The following is a 19952-nucleotide window of genomic DNA, read 5'->3' on the forward strand; positions in this document are numbered from 1 at the left end:
CTGTACTTGATAATTGAGGCCGGTTCAGAGGAGCGGATTTCTAGGAGCTAACAGAGAACTCCCTCACTATCTGCTCACAGGACACAGGCCTCTGCAGGATTTTAAGAAAGTTCTGATGCCAGGGATTTAGACTGTGTTAGTAGGACCTTTTGCCCAAGTTTCCAGAGGATAGTTGGATGGCACGCTGGGAGACCAGGACCCCTGAAGGATGCCCAGACCAGACCATCAAATCCCACCTTCCCTCCTCTTGCGCTGAGTTCCTTTGTAGGCTTCTGTGGACGTGGGCTCTTCTTCTCAAGGAGATCTGCTCCACTCCATATTAGCTGGATAAATTTAAACCGTTCCCATCCAGTTTCAGGGAAAGAACCACTCTTACGGTGTAGACCCTCAGGCTCTCACTGTCTTGTCATTCTTAAGAACCTTCCTTTGAGCACACTCCTTTGACCAGCTCACCTGCTGGCCCCATGCCAGCACCGGTGATCAGAACTGCAGATTCACCTTAGCTTCCTCAACTGTGAAATGAGGATAATAAGATCTACCTCTTAGGGTTCTCCTGAGGACTACACGATACATTTATATAAAGCAGTGGATGTGTATATATAGCGGTGTCTGGCAGATATGAGAGGTGGTTAATAAAAGTTAGCTATTTTTATTGGATTTATCTTCATTTTTCCTGTTAGAAATAGATCTGATTCATTGGATCCATAGAACTATAATTTCTGGCACAGTAAGATGTATTCAACACACACAGATCTAGAATCTTCCCAGGAGGCCAAAGCCCTCTCTCACGCTTAAAATAATTGGGGGGGGGGGTAATCCTGAATTTTTTTTTTTTTTTTAATAATTGAATTTTATTCTCAGTTTGAACAAATGGGAATTATCCTTTACTTCCCACTGCTTAAGCCTAGGCTGGTATGGTAGTATCCTCTGGCTCTGAGACAGTCCCAAATGTTATGGTAGGACTTGGGTTATGAACATAAGGGCCCTAGAGCACTTTCCATGAGATAAATGAGTTATTCCCTGTATCTTGAGCACATTTATGTATGCAGAATAGCCCACTATCTGATTCACCCCGGTGGATACCCTCAGTTTCTTCCTCAGCCTAAAATCAGATTGATCATTACATACACACACAAAAAAGTACATATTGGGTTGTTACGTTTATGTTAATTTCCCAAACAGGCAAAAGTACGATCTAATGTTAGAAGTGTGCATAATGATTACCTTTGGGGGTAGGGTAATAACTAGAAGGGGACCCAAGAGGGGCTTCTAGGGCATTGGTAAAATACTGGTTTTTGATCCAGGTGCTGCTTACATGGGTGCCTTCATTTTATAAAAACTCATCAAGCTGTACACTTGATTTGTGTATGAACTTTTCTGTACAAATGGTATACTGTAATACTTTACTAAGAAAAGGCTATGTCCAATTAGCGTGGTCCTGGTGAGTGGTTATCCTGTGTTCTGAGGAATGGAGAGAATCAAAATACATGTAGACGTACACATTGGAAGCAAAACAAAACACAAAGATATTCACTAAATATCAACAGAGGTTCTCACTGGATAATTGGATCAAGAGTCGTTTTTTTCCCTGTTTTTTTTTTTTTTTAATTTTTATTTATTTATTTATTTTTGGCTGTGTTGGGTCTTTGTTTCTGTGCGAGGGCTTTCTCTAGTTGTGGCAAGCGGGGGCCACTCTTCATCGCAGTGCGCGGGCCTCTCACTATCGCGGCCTCTCTTGTTGTGGAGCACAGGCTCCAGACACGCAGGCTCAGTAGTTGTGGCTCACGGGCCCAGTTGCTCCGCGGCATGTGGGATCTTCCCAGACCAGGGCTCGAACCCGTGTCCCCTGCATTGGCAGGCAGATTCTCAACCACTGCGCCACCAGGGAAGCCCTTCCCTGTTTTTTTTAGCACTTTCCAAATCCTCTGCAAGGAATCTGTATTAGTCTTGCCATCTGGTCCAGTGGGATAAGCAGAATCCTAGAAGACATAGTTTTATCCTTAAGTACTGGATCAAAATGTCTAGAGTCATCTATTACTTCCTTGTTGCAAGAAGTATGGATTTCTTTCTAGGTCTCTACATGCCTTCCAGGATCCTTAGGTAGATAGTTTAGAGTTAACTATTGATAGATTTGGAGTTATATCCCTTTGGACAATTGTAGGAAATAAATAGATATTAAGCTCCGAAGACGTAGTATAGGAAAGTCAGGAAAGGCTTCCTGAGAGAAATGAAATTTGATCTGGGTGTCCAGGGAGGAGAGGAATTTGGGAGGTGCAGTGGGAGGAGGGGGATGAAGGGCAGGAGGGTCACTGTGGACCGAGGAGATAGCACGTGCAAGGCATGGAAAAGAAGGACGTGTTCAAGAGCCAGGAAGGAGCTTGGCATCACTGGGGAAGAATGGAGGGACAGGATGCTGGAAAGGAATTGACGCCCCAATGTTTGTGACTTCTGACCCGTGCCGTACATTGTGTTTGTAGATATAGTTGTAACAAATGCCAAGCATTCTTCCCATCAGACTATAAAAATGTATAATTCAAGTCCTAAAGTTTTAAATTGTCTTTTAAAAAATATGTTTTATAGCAATAGCTTAATAACAAAAATAATGGTGCCTACATTAGCATTTATATTGGAAGCCATGAAGTAATCAGCTGGAATAAAAGCAATCTTTGTAAAATATTCTGGAACTTAAGTTATTTAAGCTGATCAAAATCCAAGCATGGATATAGCAGTTGTTATGTCAACTACAGAGGACTCTCAAAACCTCTTCCCCTAGAATTATAGCATAACTTGGTACCGACATCAGCATCCTTGCATGAAATGAATTTTCAAAGAGATAATGTTACATTCAGGGATATCGATATCGTAAGGATACCTATTATGATGATAAATAGCTGCAGACACAGTGTCTGTAGCCTGTCATAGAACAGCTCTCTGGTTTGCCAAAAAACCACTTAAAAATGCAGAAATGCACTCTTCGTGCTAATGGAACAGATCTCTTTAGTGTTTTCCAAAAAGAGGAGAGAAGGGGCACAGGGAGGGCAGCTCTTGTGCCACTTCCCATGGCTTCCCCGTCAACATAACCAAATGAGAGAAGGCAGCGTGCTCCCTGGGCAGCACCAAGCTAGGAAGGGAAATTCAGACCACCGTGTACTTTTCATTCTTACTTCGAAATTACACGATGAAAGTGGAGGCGATGAGGTGTGCATCCAAACACACCAGCTTGTGATTAACTCTGGGAGTGAATTCAGCAATATAGACAGTGGTTGTGTGCAGTGGGTTACACAGTCCCCAACCTGACCATCGGCATATGTGAAAACCAACGCCACTCCCGACCCTGTGGTGGAACAGGCAGTCTGCTTTCAGATTCAGTTCCTGGCAAGAAAGTTGCAGAATGAATCACCTTGGGGCAGATTCCTGACTGCTTAAGAGCTATAAATTGAATGGTACAAGACTTTGTTGCTTTCACTGGCTCTGACCTTTGCAGAAACAGCTGAGTAATGAGACAAAAGGCAGTGAAAGGGGAAAGTGGAAGGGAATTAATATTGCACATCTGCTGTGTGCCAGGCATAGGCTAAGCGTCTTCACGTGTGTCGTGGAGACAGCATGGTGCTGGTCATGATGCTGGTCAGCATCTACCACGTGCTGGCTGTGTGAACTTGGACAAGCTTCTTAGCCTCTGTGTACCTCAGTTTCACCTTCTAAGGCTGTGTGGGAGGGAAAAGAGGATCCATGTTCATGGCACATAGTAAGTGCTCTGACAAAGTCCGTATTTTTTGTTGTCATTACTATCGTTATTATTTTTATCCCCAAATCAGCATCATTACCCATTTTACAGGTGTAGACACTAAGGTTCAAAGAGGTAAGAGGCTTATCCAGGGAATATAACCTTGGTACCGTGATACCAACCCAATCTCACACCATAATTCATACCCTCTACCCCTTTAGACCTAACAGCCTTTATCAGTCTGTTTTGAATAAACGGATTACAGAAATGAGAAGCAGTACAATGGGCTTGTTTACAAATATCCATGAGCCAAAAGTTGGTGTGGTGTATTAGTCAGGGTTCTCCAGAGAAAAAGAACCAACATGTGTCTGTCTGTCTGTCTGTCCGTCTATCTATTAAGGTTTTAAGAAATTGGTTCATGCAATTGTGGCGGCTGGCAAGCCTGAGATCTTCAGAGTAGGCTGGCAGGCTAGGGACCCCGGGCAGGGTTGATGTTGGAGTCATGAGTCTGAAGACAGTCTGGAGGCAGAATTCCTTCTTCCTCTGGAAACCACAGTCTTTATCTCTTAAGGCCTTCAACTGATTGGCTAAGGCCCACCCACGCTATGGAGGGTGATCTGTTTTACTCAGCATTTACTGATTTAAATGGTAGTCTCATGTGAAAAATGCCTTCACGTCGAAATCTAAACTGCTGTTTCAGGAATTCCCTGGTGGTCCAGTGGTTAAAACTCCACACTTCTACTGCAGGGGGCGTGGGTTCAATCCCCGGTCGGGGAACTAAGATCCTGTAAACCGCGTGGCGCAGCCAATTAAAACAATAAATAAATAAAAAATAAACTGGTGTTTAACCAAATATCTGAGTACTGTGGCCTAGCCATGTTGACACATAAAATTAACTGTCACAGATGGGGAACAGGGATCTGTGGCAAATATGAACCCAGAACCAGAATGTTTGAACTGAAGCACTGTCCCAAATTGACTTCAGCCATCAGTCTGCTTAGGTTTTGATTTCTTAAAACCCACATACCTCTTTGGCTTTTTTTTTTTTTTTTTTTTTGGTTGCACTGGGTCTTAGTTGCGGCACGCAGGCTCCTTAGTTGTGGCATGCGAACTCTTAGTTGCAGCATGCATGTGGGATCTAGTTCCCTGATTAGGGATCGAACCTGGGCCCCCTGCATTGGGAGTGCAGAGTCTTATCCACTGCACCACCAGGGAAGTCCCCCTCTTAGGCATTTTTGACTAGTCAGATGAACTAAGATTATAAAAAAACAAAACAATACCATAGTGCAAAATGTAGCCTGTGAGTTTTTAGCAGCAAAGATAAAAACAGAGCTTCAGGAAGTGAGGTCCTTTTGCCCAGGAGACTATTTTACCTAATCCAAGCTTGAGGGTGAGTTATTATTTAAAAAAAAAAAAGAAAGAAAAGAAAAAAAAGAAAAAGAAAAAGCTTTGTATGTCTCCCTTCTGTTCTCTGTTGCTAAGCTGTGGAACTTATTCATAGCAAGAACAGAGTTATTTTAAACAATTGTTGGGATATTTTTTAGGAAGGTAGAGATCAGCTTATTTCCTAGGCAAAATTGGAAAATACTTTTATTATAATAATTCAAAAATAGCAAGTTCTTCAAGTGCCACCTATACTAGAATAAATTTGCTGCCTTTCACCTGTGAAAATGATTCTTTAGATCCTCAGTCGACAAGATAGTGCCTTCCCTCTCAGGCTCCTCTCGTGGCTTCACGGTGTTGGAAAACAGAGGGCTTTGTCCAGATTGGCCCTTGTGTTTGGGAGAAAGCTGTGCAGGACTGAGGAAATGGCCAAGGAATCCAGCTGAGATAACTGGCTATGACAAAGCCTGCTGGATGGTCCTATTTCTTCTCAGTAACAGGACCCCAGTTTTATTTGGGGTAGTAACATGCCCAGATAATGAACAGCATTTCCTAGTCAAAGGATGCCCCCCCTTTTGTCAATTTCCCCTTGCTCCTGGAATGTAGATGAAAGGGTTGGCATCCTAGCAGTTATGTTGTGTTAGGAGGTACCCTTGAGGTTAGTAGCCACATGCAGTGGAATGTCTTTATCAAGCCACAATACTTGCTGTGGATTTCCTACCTCCAAATTCTTTTATGTCAGAGAAGAAAACCTTGTGTTTTTAAACTATGGGAGTCAGATCTTTGCTTCTTGCAGCACAATTTAGTCCTTACTAAATCACTAGCCCAGGCAGTGATCAAAGCACTCAGCTTCCTTAACATGCTCCATCGGAGGATAATAGACCACAGACTCAATATAATTTTTAAATCCATTGTGATTTGATATATGGGACAATTTAAATAACCTAAAGACAGAAAGTTAGTTCTTGGTCCTTACTGCCTTTAGCCATAAAATAAGAAGCTGTTAGACTGGAAAAGTACTTTAAAAATTCTTAATCTAACTTTCTGCCCCACCATCTATTTCACAGATGAGGAAACAGAGGCCCAAAGTTTAATTCAGCAAAGATACTCAATAACTGGGCCAGAATCTGAACACAAATCTCCCAACACCAGTCCTTTACCCCATGATTATTTCCAATTCTTGATCTATAAATGGAGAAGTAATCTGACATAATCTGGATGTTTTACACAGTCATGAAAGAAACTAGAAACCATTGCACATACTAGAGTCATGTTCATCTGAACATCAGTTTGCCTACCTTGTAGCATAGCTATGCCAGATCTACTGATAGAATCACCTGAGCTCATACCACAGCGCTCATTCCACATCTGAGCATCACCGAACAGTTCTTACCCAGTGATCAAAGCCTTCTGATGCTCCACTTTTGGCTTTTAGTGCCAATTCCTGTTAGCTGGAGGCAAATGATCTACAGGCCAGGAAAGAAAGGGGCCCATTTGGCAACTATTCATCCTTGTCAGATTTGAAGCTGTTCTGCTAAGGCATTTTAATTAGGCAGTGGGGGAGCTGCCACATTTAGAAGCAGCTTCTAAATGGGAAGCAGTGAATTTCAGGACCAGCTGAAGTTCTTGGTGCTTGTGTTGTTTACCACTTAAAAGACAGCCCCAGCGAATTCTTCTCCAGTACTCCTTTCGTATGTACTCCAGGCTTTATAAGATTCAGAACAGTCACATGATTTCTCAAGGCTCATTCCTTAGTTCTTATTGCACTTCTGACTGCACGGTTTGCAGACAGAATGCAGGTCCTTTGATCATGGTTTAATTAACTCAAGCTATGCACCATACAAATAGTGACTGTTTTGATTATTACCTTCACTTTTTCCAAAAGTGTTAAGAGACAATTCAGTTTAGTGGAGCCTTTACAATCCATGAATAGTAAATTTTTTTCTACAGTCAAAGCAATAAACCAGTAATCATAGCAATGTTCTATACTAGTTATCTGCTTACTTACAAAAAGCTGAGCAGTTGTTGAGCATCATTGTCTCTATTTTACAATGACGAGACTGCAACCGAGATTCAGTCACCCAGGTCGTGAAAAAAAGGATAAGAACTTGAAGCCAGAATCCAAATCACATCATAGCAATTGTTCAAATGAGAAATAACACTTTTCATCTTCTGATCTGTATCAACCATTTTGGCAACATTTGTAGTGCCGCGTGAGTGAGCATCTATTGAAAAGAAGTTGCCCAGCTTAGGTGGAGAAGTGGAAGATGGCATGTGGTAGAACAAAGAACACTGGACGAGAAATTGAGACTGGAATTCTGCCCTCAGCTCTGCACCTGACAACCACTGTGACCCTGAGCAGGTTACCCCACATCCCTGGGCCTCCAGTTCCTCACCTAAAAATGAAGTCTTAGCTTCAGAAATCTTTCATCAGAAGAAATATGTTGCAAAATCCCAATGTACAAAACAGATAACAGCAGAATGCTCTGATGGAAGAGGGGCTGAGGGGCCAGGTGCCTAAGGCCTCGGCCATGCTCCTCCCACGGGGATCAATAGCTCCCAAGGATCCCTTTCTAAGCCTACGGCATTGGTCCATGGAACAGTAAATTCCCTTCCAAGGCTCTGTTTTTACATTTTAAATTTTTTTATTTATTTATTTAATTGAAGTATAGTTGATTTACAATGTCATGTTAGTTTCAGGTATGTAGCATAGTGATTCAGTTACACATACATACATATATGTGTGTATATATATCCACACACACATATATATTCTTTTTCAGATTCTTTTCCCTTATAGGTTATTACAAAATATTCAATATAGTTCCCTGTGCTATACAGTAGGTCCTTGTTGGTTATCTATTTTATATACATGTAATAGTAGTGTGTATATGTTGATCCCAACCACCTAATTTGAAGGCTCTGATTTTACATTTATTCCCTCTCTCCCAGGCTTTTCCAAAACTGAGGTATATGGAAAATTCAGGCAACACTCTGTTATTCGCCCATCACTTAAACCTTGCTTTGCCTTAGAAGACACCAAGCAAAGCTGAACCTTATTGCATTTCAGAAAGGGAAATATTTCTTCTGTGCCCATAGGGGGCCTTTACGAAGCAGGCCATTTGAGAAAGTTGGGGATATTTTCTAGAAACCACAATCCGCGAAACTTGTTCATGGGTGAGCAGAAGGGGATGGGGAGGGAGAAAAGGTCTTAGTACGACCTGATTCTCCCCCATTATAAACAAGGAAACTAAAAAACAGGGCCAAGTTGCACTGATGTCCAGACTAATTAGAATTGCCACGCCGCTCAGACTGAAGGATTCTCAGACATTGTCACATGGAGCATAAGCTTGCTTTGTGACAGTTACCTAGAGATTTCTTCTCTTATCCAAGTATTGGGTCTCAGCTAAATGCCCTTTCAGTCACCAAGTATGCCTATTCACAAAATCATGCACATATACATGTATTTGTTTTATTGAGGTAACTGATTCATAACATTGTATCAGTTTCACGTGTACAATGTTATGTTACACTCCTGTATACCCTACAGTGTGCTTGCCACCAAAAATGTAGGTTCCATTCCTCAGCATACAGGTAATCCCTTTACTCTTTTCAGGCTCCCTTCCAGTCCTCCCTCTCTGGTAGCCACTACTCTATTCTCTGTATCTGCTTGTTTTTGTTTGATTTGGTTTGGGCACTGAGAGTATTATGCCAAGGGAAATAAGCCAGACAGAGAGACAAACACTGTATGATCTCACTCATATATGGAATTAAAAAACGGATAAACAAAAACAAAACAAAATAAATGAGCGATTTTTTTTTTTTTTTTGCCCGGGGATGCCACATCTATTTGCTCTCATGAGAAAACAGAACGTCTTTCTGTGTCTGTCGCCTTTTAGCCCACGGTGGCATCATGGAAGGTCAGAGGCTCACTTTTGACTACCTTGAGAAGCCTATGCTGACAGAGCACGGGTGGCCTTTCCTGACCGCCCACCCATTCATACTCACCACACTTCTGTCCGCCTGCAGCTGCTCTGCGTAGCAGCTAGTTCTGTGGGTAATCTAAAAACTAAAATGGTAAAAGAAAAGTAGGGATTTGTGTTGCTGAATGAGGTTTTGGGGATTTGCCTGACTCGCAGTTGTGTCATAATTGGACATGAGGACAAAAGCTAAAATAAAATATAAACTCCAGCTATTAAACCATGGCAGATGCCTTATCTATTTTTTAAATGTTAGGCTTTTCACAAACTAAGCCCTTGTGGTAGATTGCAAAAATGGCCATCATTTTTCCCCATCCCTCTAGGCATACCCTTTCGATGTGAATTTGCAGTTCCTCTCATCAAGCGGTGGTGTCTGTTTTACCACACCCTGAGTCTGGGCTGAGACATATGACTTGGACAATGAGATTGGCAAATACGAAGCAGGCAGAGACTTGCACGTTAGGCCTTGTTATCTTTTACTGTGGTTGGAACCCTGAGGTCACCATGTCAATGAGTCCAAGCTGGCCTGCTAAAAGATGAGAGGGGTACAAGGAACGGATTCGAGGTACCCTAGCAGCCAGGCCCCAGTCACTACTTGCCAATAGCCAGACATATGAGTGAGGCCGTCCTAGACCAGCCAGCCTCCAATCCCACCAGCAGCTGATCACAGACAATATAAGCCCAGCAAAGAAAAGCAAAGGCAGCCTAGAGAAGAACTGCCTGTTCAGTCCACAGAATTATGAGCTAAATAAGTGCTTGTTTTTTCAAGCAGGTAGGTTATGGGTATTTTGTTATTCAGCAAGAGCTAAGTGATATAGCATTTAAGAAATAATTGCTAATTCAGATGTCTAATAACAGTATGAGAATGCAAAGATAATGTATGTTTAGAACAAGGCAAAGAGAAAATTGCTAAGTAGAATAGGAACTGGCAGACGTAAGACATGGATAGGCTGATTTTTCTCCCTGAATTTTTTAAAAAAAAATGTTTTTTAAATAAAAAAGCAGCAGAAACAAATTTGTATTCCCAACTTTTGATTCCCCTTCCACTCTTATCTACTCTGCGAATCTGCTGAGTTCATGCTGAGCCTCTTTCAAAAAAATACTGACCCATCACTCCCACCTCCCCTTCCCGCCCTGCCCCACGCCAGTGTGGAGAAGACTAACACATTCTTGTTCAGAAAGAATCCAGGGCTCCTTGGATGACACAGGAAGGACAGAGCATTATTGCTGACACAGAAAATAGCGGCAGTGGCCTCTGCATTGATGTGTAGCTGGAGAGAAGCCTCTTTAAGAAAGGGAGGTGGTGGTTCTACAGCCACCGATAGAAGCTGGAGAAAGCTGTGTGCGACTGCAGGAAGTACTCAGAGCGGTAGGAGTGTGCGCATTTCAGACACGCTCCTAATGTTGGCTAAGCGATATCTATATTTTAGTCTGTTCAAATAGTACACCTCAGGAAATGGTGATGATATAAACATAGGTATAGCATTTGCCTCCCAAACTGCAAGCTTCCTAAAGATTTAACTTTTCCAGCAGCCTGTCTGCTGATACATTATAGTCCTTAAGCAGGCAAACTATGATATGAGTTATGCTGAGATTAAAATATTTTACTTATTTGAAAAGATTTCCAAAATAAAGCTTATAAAATAGATGGATATTTTTATACATCTTAGTAACTCAGAACTATGGTTTTTTTAAGAAAAAAAATTTGTCTTTCTCCCCAAATTAGACTTCAGTGTTCAATGTCCCTCTAGTTATACCAGTGGGTCCCGAAATCTTTGATCATCAGAGTTCCTAAAGTCTTTTCAAAAATCGAAAGACCTTGGGGAATTTCCTGGCAGTCCAGTGGTTAGGACTCAGTGCTTTCACTGCCAGGACCCGGGCTCAATCCCTGGTGGGGGAACTTAAGATCCTGCAAGCTATGCAGTGCGGCCAAAAAAAGTAATAAAGAAAGACCTTGAAGACCTTGGCCTTACTCATGGATGTTCTGATCCAGTGGAACCTAAGATTCTGTAGTTTCAAAAAGGTGACTCCATAGATGAGCCAGGTTTGGAAATCACTATGAGAAAATGCAACTAATGGATTCAATCATTTGACTTTCTATAGTCATAATAAAGAGATTCATCTCAAAATAACATTTTTTTTTTTACAACCCTACATTTGTGCCTACTCACTGTTAGCAAGTGGACTATTTCTGAAGCAAAAATACCACTGTCTCAGCTGAAAAATAAAAATCAATATCTGTTGCAGAATGAGTTTTTTGGAGCAAATGCTTTTTTGTATCTACTTGTACCAGACACAAACATTTGAGCTTACACATGTAGATCAATTCTTAATTGTAAATCTGACTTCTTTTTTTTAAATTGATTTACAATGTCATGTTAGTTTTAGGTGTACAACACAGTGATTCAGTTATATATATATATATATATATATATATATATATATACAGATTCTTTTCCCTTATAGGTTATTATAAAATATTGAATATAGTTCCCTGTGCTATATAGTAGGTCCTTGTTGGTTATCTATTTTATATGTAGTAATGTGTATATGTTAATCCCAAACTCCTAATTTATCCCTCACCTCCCTTGCCCCTTTGGTAACCATAAGTTTGTTTTCTATGTCTATGAGTCTCTTCCTGTTTTGTAAATAAGTTCATTTGTGTCATACTTTAGATTCCACATGTAAGTGATATCGTATGATATTTGTCTTTCTCAGTCTGACTTACTTCACTTAGTATGATAATCTCTGGGTCCATCCACGTTGCTGCAAATGGCATTATTTCATGTAACTCTAACATCTAATGTTGTCCAATCGCCATTAGTATGCTCTTGGCCTCACCCCTCCTGGCTGTTCTCTTCACGGAAGAGGGAACAACTTCAACTGATTGGTGAGATTTTTGATGGGGAAACTGGGCATGCAGAGCCCCACCCCTTTCTTGCTCCTTCTCCTTGAAAGAATGTTTCCTGTTTGATGTGTGTGTTGTTCCTCTGTGCTCCCAGGCTTTACCTGGCCAGTGTGTCCTGTCGTGTATATCTGTTTTATCCTAGAAGTCAATATTATATACCACTTGGCTGCAGATAAAAGTCACACGTTTCTTTATCTGCTTTAGCAGTCCTAACAGAAATATTTTGGCCTCTACCAGACCCAGGCAAGAGAAAAGAGTGTTAGGTATGGGACCCTCTTCAAATATGCCAACATGTCCGTGTGAAATCATTATTTTTATTATTTCTGTTTTAGAGATGAGTAAAATAAGATTCAACAGCTAAATTCCTTGCCCAAGACCACTTGAGCCATAAGAGATAACGTTGAGTTTTGCACAGTCGAATATACAAATAATATACTTGAAAAAAGGTTACATATGGACTTAATAATGTGTCAGTATTGGTTCATTAATTATAACAAATTATCATACTAATATGAGATAGTAATAATAGGGGAAACTGGGTGCAGGATATATGGGAATTCTCTCTACTATTGTCACAATTTTTTTGAGAATCTAAAACTGTTCGAAAAATAAAGTGTATTTTAAAAAAGATTACATATGAAATGAATACATCATAAGATAGGATACTGTTCCTGAATTTTTTTCGGGCTGCTAAATAAAAATAATAAAACTTCTAGTTTGAGTGTATCTGGATTGCCTCACTTCCAGGTCTGGCAGAATTAAGAAGGCTCTAGAAGCAGACTTTGATTTGAATCACAGCTCTGTGACCTGCTGCCAGTTACTTAACCTCTCTGAGTCTCAGCTTCCTCACCTATAAAAGGGACCAATACCTGATTAATGAGATGGCTGAAGGAGTTAAATAATATATTAGTGTCTATTAGAATAATAGTGCCTAAAATAATGAGCACCTAGAACAGTGCTTGGCATAGACTAAGTGCCCCATCCTCTACCCACCCACCCCATTCTGATTCAGTGTGCCTGGTGTGGAGCCAAGAGTCTGCTTTCTCAGTGCTCCCCAGGTGATTCTGATGGTTTGGGAACCATTAGTGAAGGCCGACCTCAGTAAGCCTGAGGTCTGTACCGACCTCAGGAGTGGTACAGTAAGTCCACTACATATGAACAAGTTCCGTGCCTAGAGCACATTCAGAAGTCCAACAAAGTTACCCTAGGTACCCAACTAACACAATCAACTATACAGTACTGCACTGTAATAAGTTTATAATACTTTTCACACAAACAATACGTACGTAAAAAACAAACAAACACAAAAAATAAAACATTTTAAATCTTACAGTACAGTACCTTGAAAAGTAGAGTAGTACAGTACAACAGCTGGCATATAGGGGCTGGCATGCACGTTCGCATCTTTGAAAGTTCACAACTTGAAGGTTCATGTGTACGGGACTTACTGTACTTCACCTGACGTCCTGAACTATCAGAAATAGCCTCACTGGGAATTCTCTGGCGGTCCAGTGGTTAGGACTCTGCACGTTCACTCTTAGGGCCCAGGTTCAATCCCTGGTCGGGGAACTAAGATCCTCCTGCAAGCTGCGCAGCGTGGCCAAAAAAAAAAAAAAAAGCCTCACTGCCTGGATTTCAAAGCTCACTCTCCTCTTGAGGCTTTTCTCCCAAGTTCCTTTGTGTGCTCCTTGTCTGGCACTGTTCCCTTTACAAAACAGGGATGCTGGGCCGTCCTGAGCTCAAGGAAAGATCCCATCAACTCTGCTTACTTCCTTATTTACCTCTTTTTGTTCTCTTTCAACTGTGATTCCTGAAGAATTCCAAAGAGTGAGGAATTCTTTCCAATGTGCTAGAATTACATTCTAGCCGCATATAATAATTTCACTATTATAATTATACAACCAGTAATTCCTAGCAAATGCATGGAGAGTTATGCCACCGCAGAAGAAAATAATAGATGTTCTAAACACACCAATATTCTCCTGCCTTGAATTCTACCAACAACCTGTGGCTTCTCCTGGCTCTAAGGTGCTTAAGAGTCTATCATTTCATTGAACCTTCCTCCACGATGACTGGGTACAGGTTATCTTTTCTCTGTGATTGCTTTCTTACCAAACGTTGAATATATCAGTCTTGGGAGAATAGATGGAGATATGAGGGGAGAAGCAAGAAGGGGTTAAAACAGGAAGAAATGTATGCTTCAAGGAAAGAAGATTCTTTTAGCTGCCTCTAAAAATATTTAAGCTTCATTTGGAGAGACACTTTAAAAAAATCTTCCTCCTAGAATAGCATGGGTAAAAGTAAATACAAAAGTAAGACACAAAACAGGAAATGCTAAGAAACCTCACAAAATTTCAGTAGGCGATGGATGTAATTTGCTATGTATTGATGGCATATTGATGCATTTTCTCTTTAAAATAAGACTGATTATCACAAAATAGATAGCTAGGTAATACCATTATAAAGTGCCTTCTGTGACGTTGTGGGTCAAACCCTATTCTTTATGTACTTGTGACAGTACATAAAGCCTTTTACATCATTGCTATCCTTGTCCTCCAACACCAGTGTCATTTGGGGTTTTTGTGGATGTCTATACAGCGTCCATTTCCCATTTTTCTTGTGGCAGAGTTCTAATTCTTTTAGGGAGTCACTCCCTCCCACACTCACATGTGATGGATAAGTCACCTCACCTGCTCTAGGCGTGGCAGGTGTCCCAGGCTTAGCTGATCAGAGCATTCCACTATTCTAGCCTATGGATTGGTTCAGTGATGGGTACTGATTCATTCAGAGCCAGTGAGACTCAAATCTGGGACTTTTGCGAGAACCATTGGGAGAAAGTCTCTGTCTCCTCAATATCAATCTAAGCCTGACAGTGACAACGACCACTACACAGAGAGAGTCAGCCTGATGCCAAATTCAGCAGAGGATAGCAGAGCTGACAGATGATGAGAGAGAGATTCTTGATAGTTCTAAGGTCACAGATCCAATCAGATGAAGGCCCTGGTCTTTTTACTTATTAGGAAAAATAAATTCCCTTTCTACTTAATCCCGTTTAAGTTGGGGGTTTTGTCCCTTGCAAACTGAAGAGTACTGACTAATATAGTGCAGCACCCCCTCTCCTGCTCCACTCTTTGGCTGTTCTCTTCTCAGTGGTGCTCACCCCACATGTGGACACACCCCCCCACCAGGCACTGAGCACCCTCGTTTGGGCCTGTTGTATAGCAGGATTTTATAGCACATGGTTTTAGCTGCCACAATTCTTTAATTTCTTCAGCTATCCCTACCCCCTGAAAATGTCTCACGGACCGTCTTGCCTCATGCTGGTCCACACCAGTACTCGGGGACCTTTCTCTTATCTCTTCTTCAAGTCCCTGGACTCCCAAGCCTCCTGTCCCTTGGGCTGTCCTGAGAAAACAAACCATTCTCGATATTTGAATAAGCGGTGCAATTTAGACCTCCCAAATCAGTCTTTTCCATTCAGATGAACTCAGGGCTCTACCAAAAAAATCCATATATTCTTTAAAAGAAAATCCTACTACAAGGTTTCTACCCTTATACAGAGATCAAGAAGAAATTTGAAATGATCTTTTTTTTTTTTTACTATCTTATTTTATAATTGCAGTTGTGTAAAGGTAAGTAATAGTCTGAGTTTCCCTCCATTTTTCATAGAACATGTTGCTATCTAGAACATGCAATAAGAAATGAATAAATGGCTGTTCATGCAGTGTCCACTGAAAAACCAACCTCATTTTTTCTCTGATGCTGTTACATAGACCTAACTTCTTTGGAAATTGATCTCTGGAGTGTATTACTTGGAGGATAGCTACACTGAGTTCAACATGATAACATATTTGAAGTTCCAAGAACTTTAAACTTCATGTTCCAGGGAATACTGAGAACTTGAGCCAACCCAAACATGAAAACCCCACAAAGACCAAAGGATAAGTTCAACCTCATCTTCACTAAACAAGTGCAGGCCCCGCATCTTCATCTCCACCATGTCTGAAGACGTGGTTGGATGATGGGTGATGCCTGGGCATCCATATTTTGTAAAGTTTCCTTTGAAAATATTCTGATTATCACTGAATTTTCAAACAGCATTTTAGGGGTTCAAATGTTGATAAAGAAAGAGAGATGTACAAGGGCCTTGATGCTCTATGTTGGAAATGGACACACTTCAGTGTCTTCTCTCTAGCTGTTGAGTCAGGCATTCTAAGAAGGAACTGGAATTTGCTTAGTGCTTTGGGTTCTTGAGAGGAAAAACATTTTTTTTTTTTTTTATTAAAAAAATTTTTTTTTAATTTTTTGGCCCCGTGACCAGGGATCTTAGTTCATGTGGGATCTTAGTTCCCTGACCAGGGCTTGAACCCACGCCCCCTGCAGTGGAAGCATGGAGTCTTAACCACTGGACCACCAGCGAAGTCCCGGAAAACCATTTTTAGAGATCATCATTAATAATTCATAAATAAAAGAACCTTACCAGGTCAAAGACATTCAATATTTTTGTTTGTAATTTACCTTTAAATTTTGTCAGTGCCTTTAAAATGTTTGCCTACCATGAATCACTTTGAATGATTATTTTAAATGACTAATGGCAGCCCAGTGCTCTGTGATACAAAGACTGATGGTTGTACCCCAGCTGCATTCCTCAGCAGACCTCATTTAGAGGATTATGATCAGTATAGAACAACTCTTTTAATAAGTTATATTAGATTGTTGGCTTGGGGATATGTACACTTGCATTTAACATCTTTTTGTCTTTAATTTAGATTATTTTATCTGAGGCTGGGGGAAAAAAGGAATGATTTTAGCCTATAGCTTCTCTGTGGTGGTGATGGAAATTCAGCAAGAATAAGGTTATTTTCTCTGCTGTTGTTGGCAAGGTCCTTTGCCTCAGAATCTGAAGGAATGACAAATGAAAGGATCATCTCCCTCCCTGTGAGCTTTGCAAATCAGAAATGACATTCCTTTCCTGGAGTGTGATCTTTTGTAAATGTGAGTTTACGCTTCCTGAAAGCTATGGTTTCTTGATCCAATAGTGTAGTTTGGGAGGTCAGAATTATCTGGGGGAACTTTTTCCAATACGTGTATACACACACACAGGCGCGCACACACACACCACACCCTACACGCACTTTTTAATTTGTGAATTTGAGTTAGAGGATAAATTTGATTTAAAAATTGACCAAGTAGACAAAATTACTTTGGAAAGTTCATGAAAGGTAGGTAGTGATTACCAGTTTCTCTGCCTCTGTTTTTTTGTGAGCATGAATCTTAGAAAAGGCAAAGAAGGTATGAGGTTAGATGCTGTGGGCAAGAATTTAAGTGAAAAGAGCAGAGTCAAGATGGCGTACTAGGAGGATGTGGAATTCGCGTCTCCTCACAACTAGGGCACCTACCAGGCATCGGTGGGGGACCACAGACCCCTAAGGGGATGGGAGGAACCCCCAGCAACCGGCGGTTTCAATTATAGTTTTATTTTTCCTGATATATTTTTTATCTTCTAATTTTATTTTGTTTTTCATTCTTTGATATTGTACTGCTCCTTTCTTTCTTTCTTTCTTTTTTTTTTTTAACCACATCATGAAACTTGCAGGATCTTGGTTTCCAGGCCAGAGGTCGGGCCCGACTCCTGTGGTGGGAGCTCCAAGTCCAAACCACTGGACTAACAGAGAACATCAGACCCCAGGGAATATCAGTCGGAGTGAGGCCTCCCAGAGGTCCTCATCTCAGCGCCAACACCCGGCTCTAGCCAACTGCCTGCAAACTCCAGTCCTGGACGTCTCAGGCCAAACAACCAGTAAGACAGGAATACAGCACCACCCATCAAAAAAAAAAAAAAAATGAAATGACAAAAAATATATGTTACAGATGAAGAAGCAAGGTAAAAACCTACAAGACCAAATAAATGAAGACGAAATAGGCAATCTACCTGAAAAAGAATTCAGAGTAATGCTAGTAAAGAGGATCCAAAATCTTGGAAACAGAATGGAGAAAATACAAGAAACATTTAACAAGGATCTAGAAGAACTAAAGAGCAAACAAACAGTGATGAGCAACACAATTACTGAAACTAAAAATACTCTGGATGAGATCAGTAACAGAATAATTGAGGCAGAAGAACAGATAAGTGAGCTGGAAGATAAAATGGTGGAAATAACTGCCAGGGAGCAGAATAAAGAGAAAAGAATGAAAAGAATTGAGGACAGTCTCAGAGACCTCTGGGAAAACATTAAATGCACCAACATTCGAATTATAGGGGTCCCAGAAGAAGAAGAGAAAAAGAAAGGGTCTGAGAAAATATTTGAGGAGATAATAGTCGAAAACTTCCCTAACATGGGAAAGGAAATAGTCAATCAAGTCCAGGAAGCACAGAGAGTGCATACAGGATAAACCCAAAGAGAAACAGGCCAAGACACATATTAATCAAACTGTCAAAACTTAAGTACAAAGAAAAAATATTAAAAGCAGCAAGGGAAAACAACAAATAACATACAAGGGGATCCCCATAAGGTTAACAGCTGATCTTTCAGCAGAAACTCTGCAAGCCAGAAGGGAGTGGCAGGACATATTTAAAGTGATGAAAGGGGAAAACCTACAACCAAGATTCCTCTACCCAGCAAGGATCTCATTCAGATTCGATGGAGAAATCAAAACCTTTATAGACAAACAAAAGCTAAGAGAATTCAGCACCACCAAACCAGCTTTACAGCAAATGCTAAAGGAACTTCTCTAGGCAGGAAACACAAGACAAGGAAAAGACCTACAAAAACAAACCCAAAACAATTAAGAAAATGGTAATAGTAATATATATATTGATAATTACCTTAAATGTAAATGGATTAAATGCTCCAACCAAAAGAGATAGATTGGCTGAATGGATACAAAAACAAGACCTGCATATATGCTGTCTACAAGACACCCAATTCAGACCTAGAGGCACATACAGACTGAAAGTGAGGGGATGGAAAAGGATATTCCATGCAAATGGAAATCAAAAGGAAGCTGGAGTAACAATTCTTGTATCAGACAAAATAGACTTTAAAACAAAGACTATTACAAGAGACAAAGAAGGACACTACATAATGATCAAGGGATCAATCCAAGAAGAAGATATAACAATTGTAAATATTTATGCATGCAACATAGGAGCACCTCAATACATAAGGCAAATGCTAACAGCCATAAAAGGGGAAATTGACAGTAACACAATAATAGTAGGGGACTTTAACATCCCACTATCACCAATGGACAGATCATCCAAAATGAAAATAAATAAGGAAACACAAGCTTTAAATGACACATTAAAGAAGATCGACTTAACTGATATTTATAGGACATTCCATCCCAAAACAGTAGAATACACTTTCTTCTCGAGTGCTCATGGAACATCCTCCAGGATAGATCATATCTTGGGTCACAAATCAAGCCTTGGTAAATTTAAGAAAATTGAAATCGTATCAAGTACCTTTTCCGACCACAAGGCTATGAGACTAGATATCAATTACAGGAAAAAAACTGTAAAAAATACAAACACATGGAGGCTAAACAATGCACTACTAAATAACCAAGAGATCACTGAAGAAATCAAAGAGGAAATCAAAAAATACCTAGAAACAAATGACAGTGAAAACACGATGTCCCAAAACCTATGGGATGCAGCAAAAGCAGTTCTAAGAGGGAAGTTTATAGCAATACAATCCTACCTCAAGAAACAAGAAACATCTCAAACAACCTACCCTTACACCTAAAGCAATTAGAGAAAGAAGCACAAAAAAACCCCAAAGTTATCAGAAGGAAAGAAATCATAAAGATCAGATCAGAAATAAATGAAAAAGAAATGAAGGAAACAAGAGCAAAGATCAGTAAAACTAAAATCTGGTTCTTTGAGAAGATAAACAAAATTGATAAACCATTAGCCAGACTCATCAAGAAAAAAAGAGAGAAGACTCAAATC

At 40.5% G+C, this 19952-nt stretch overlaps 1 protein-coding gene across 9 annotated transcripts in view; it reads left to right on the forward strand.

Moving 5' to 3' along the window:
- Window positions 1-19952, forward strand: part of BBS10 (Bardet-Biedl syndrome 10) — a 180268-nt gene that overhangs the window by 128285 nt on the left and 32031 nt on the right. Inside the window, exon 4 of one of the 9 annotated variants that reach the window (XR_009702514.1) lies at window positions 17592-17668. The exons of the other annotated variants lie outside the window; for them this stretch is intronic. The gene's annotated coding sequence lies outside the window, so the exon portion shown is untranslated. Of the gene's footprint in view, window positions 1-17591; window positions 17669-19952 lie in introns of those variants that run through there. 9 annotated transcript variants of the gene reach the window in all.

The sequence above is a fragment of the Eubalaena glacialis genome, chromosome 11, assembly GCF_028564815.1.
Source record: "Eubalaena glacialis isolate mEubGla1 chromosome 11, mEubGla1.1.hap2.+ XY, whole genome shotgun sequence".
NCBI lineage: Eukaryota > Metazoa > Chordata > Mammalia > Artiodactyla > Balaenidae > Eubalaena > Eubalaena glacialis.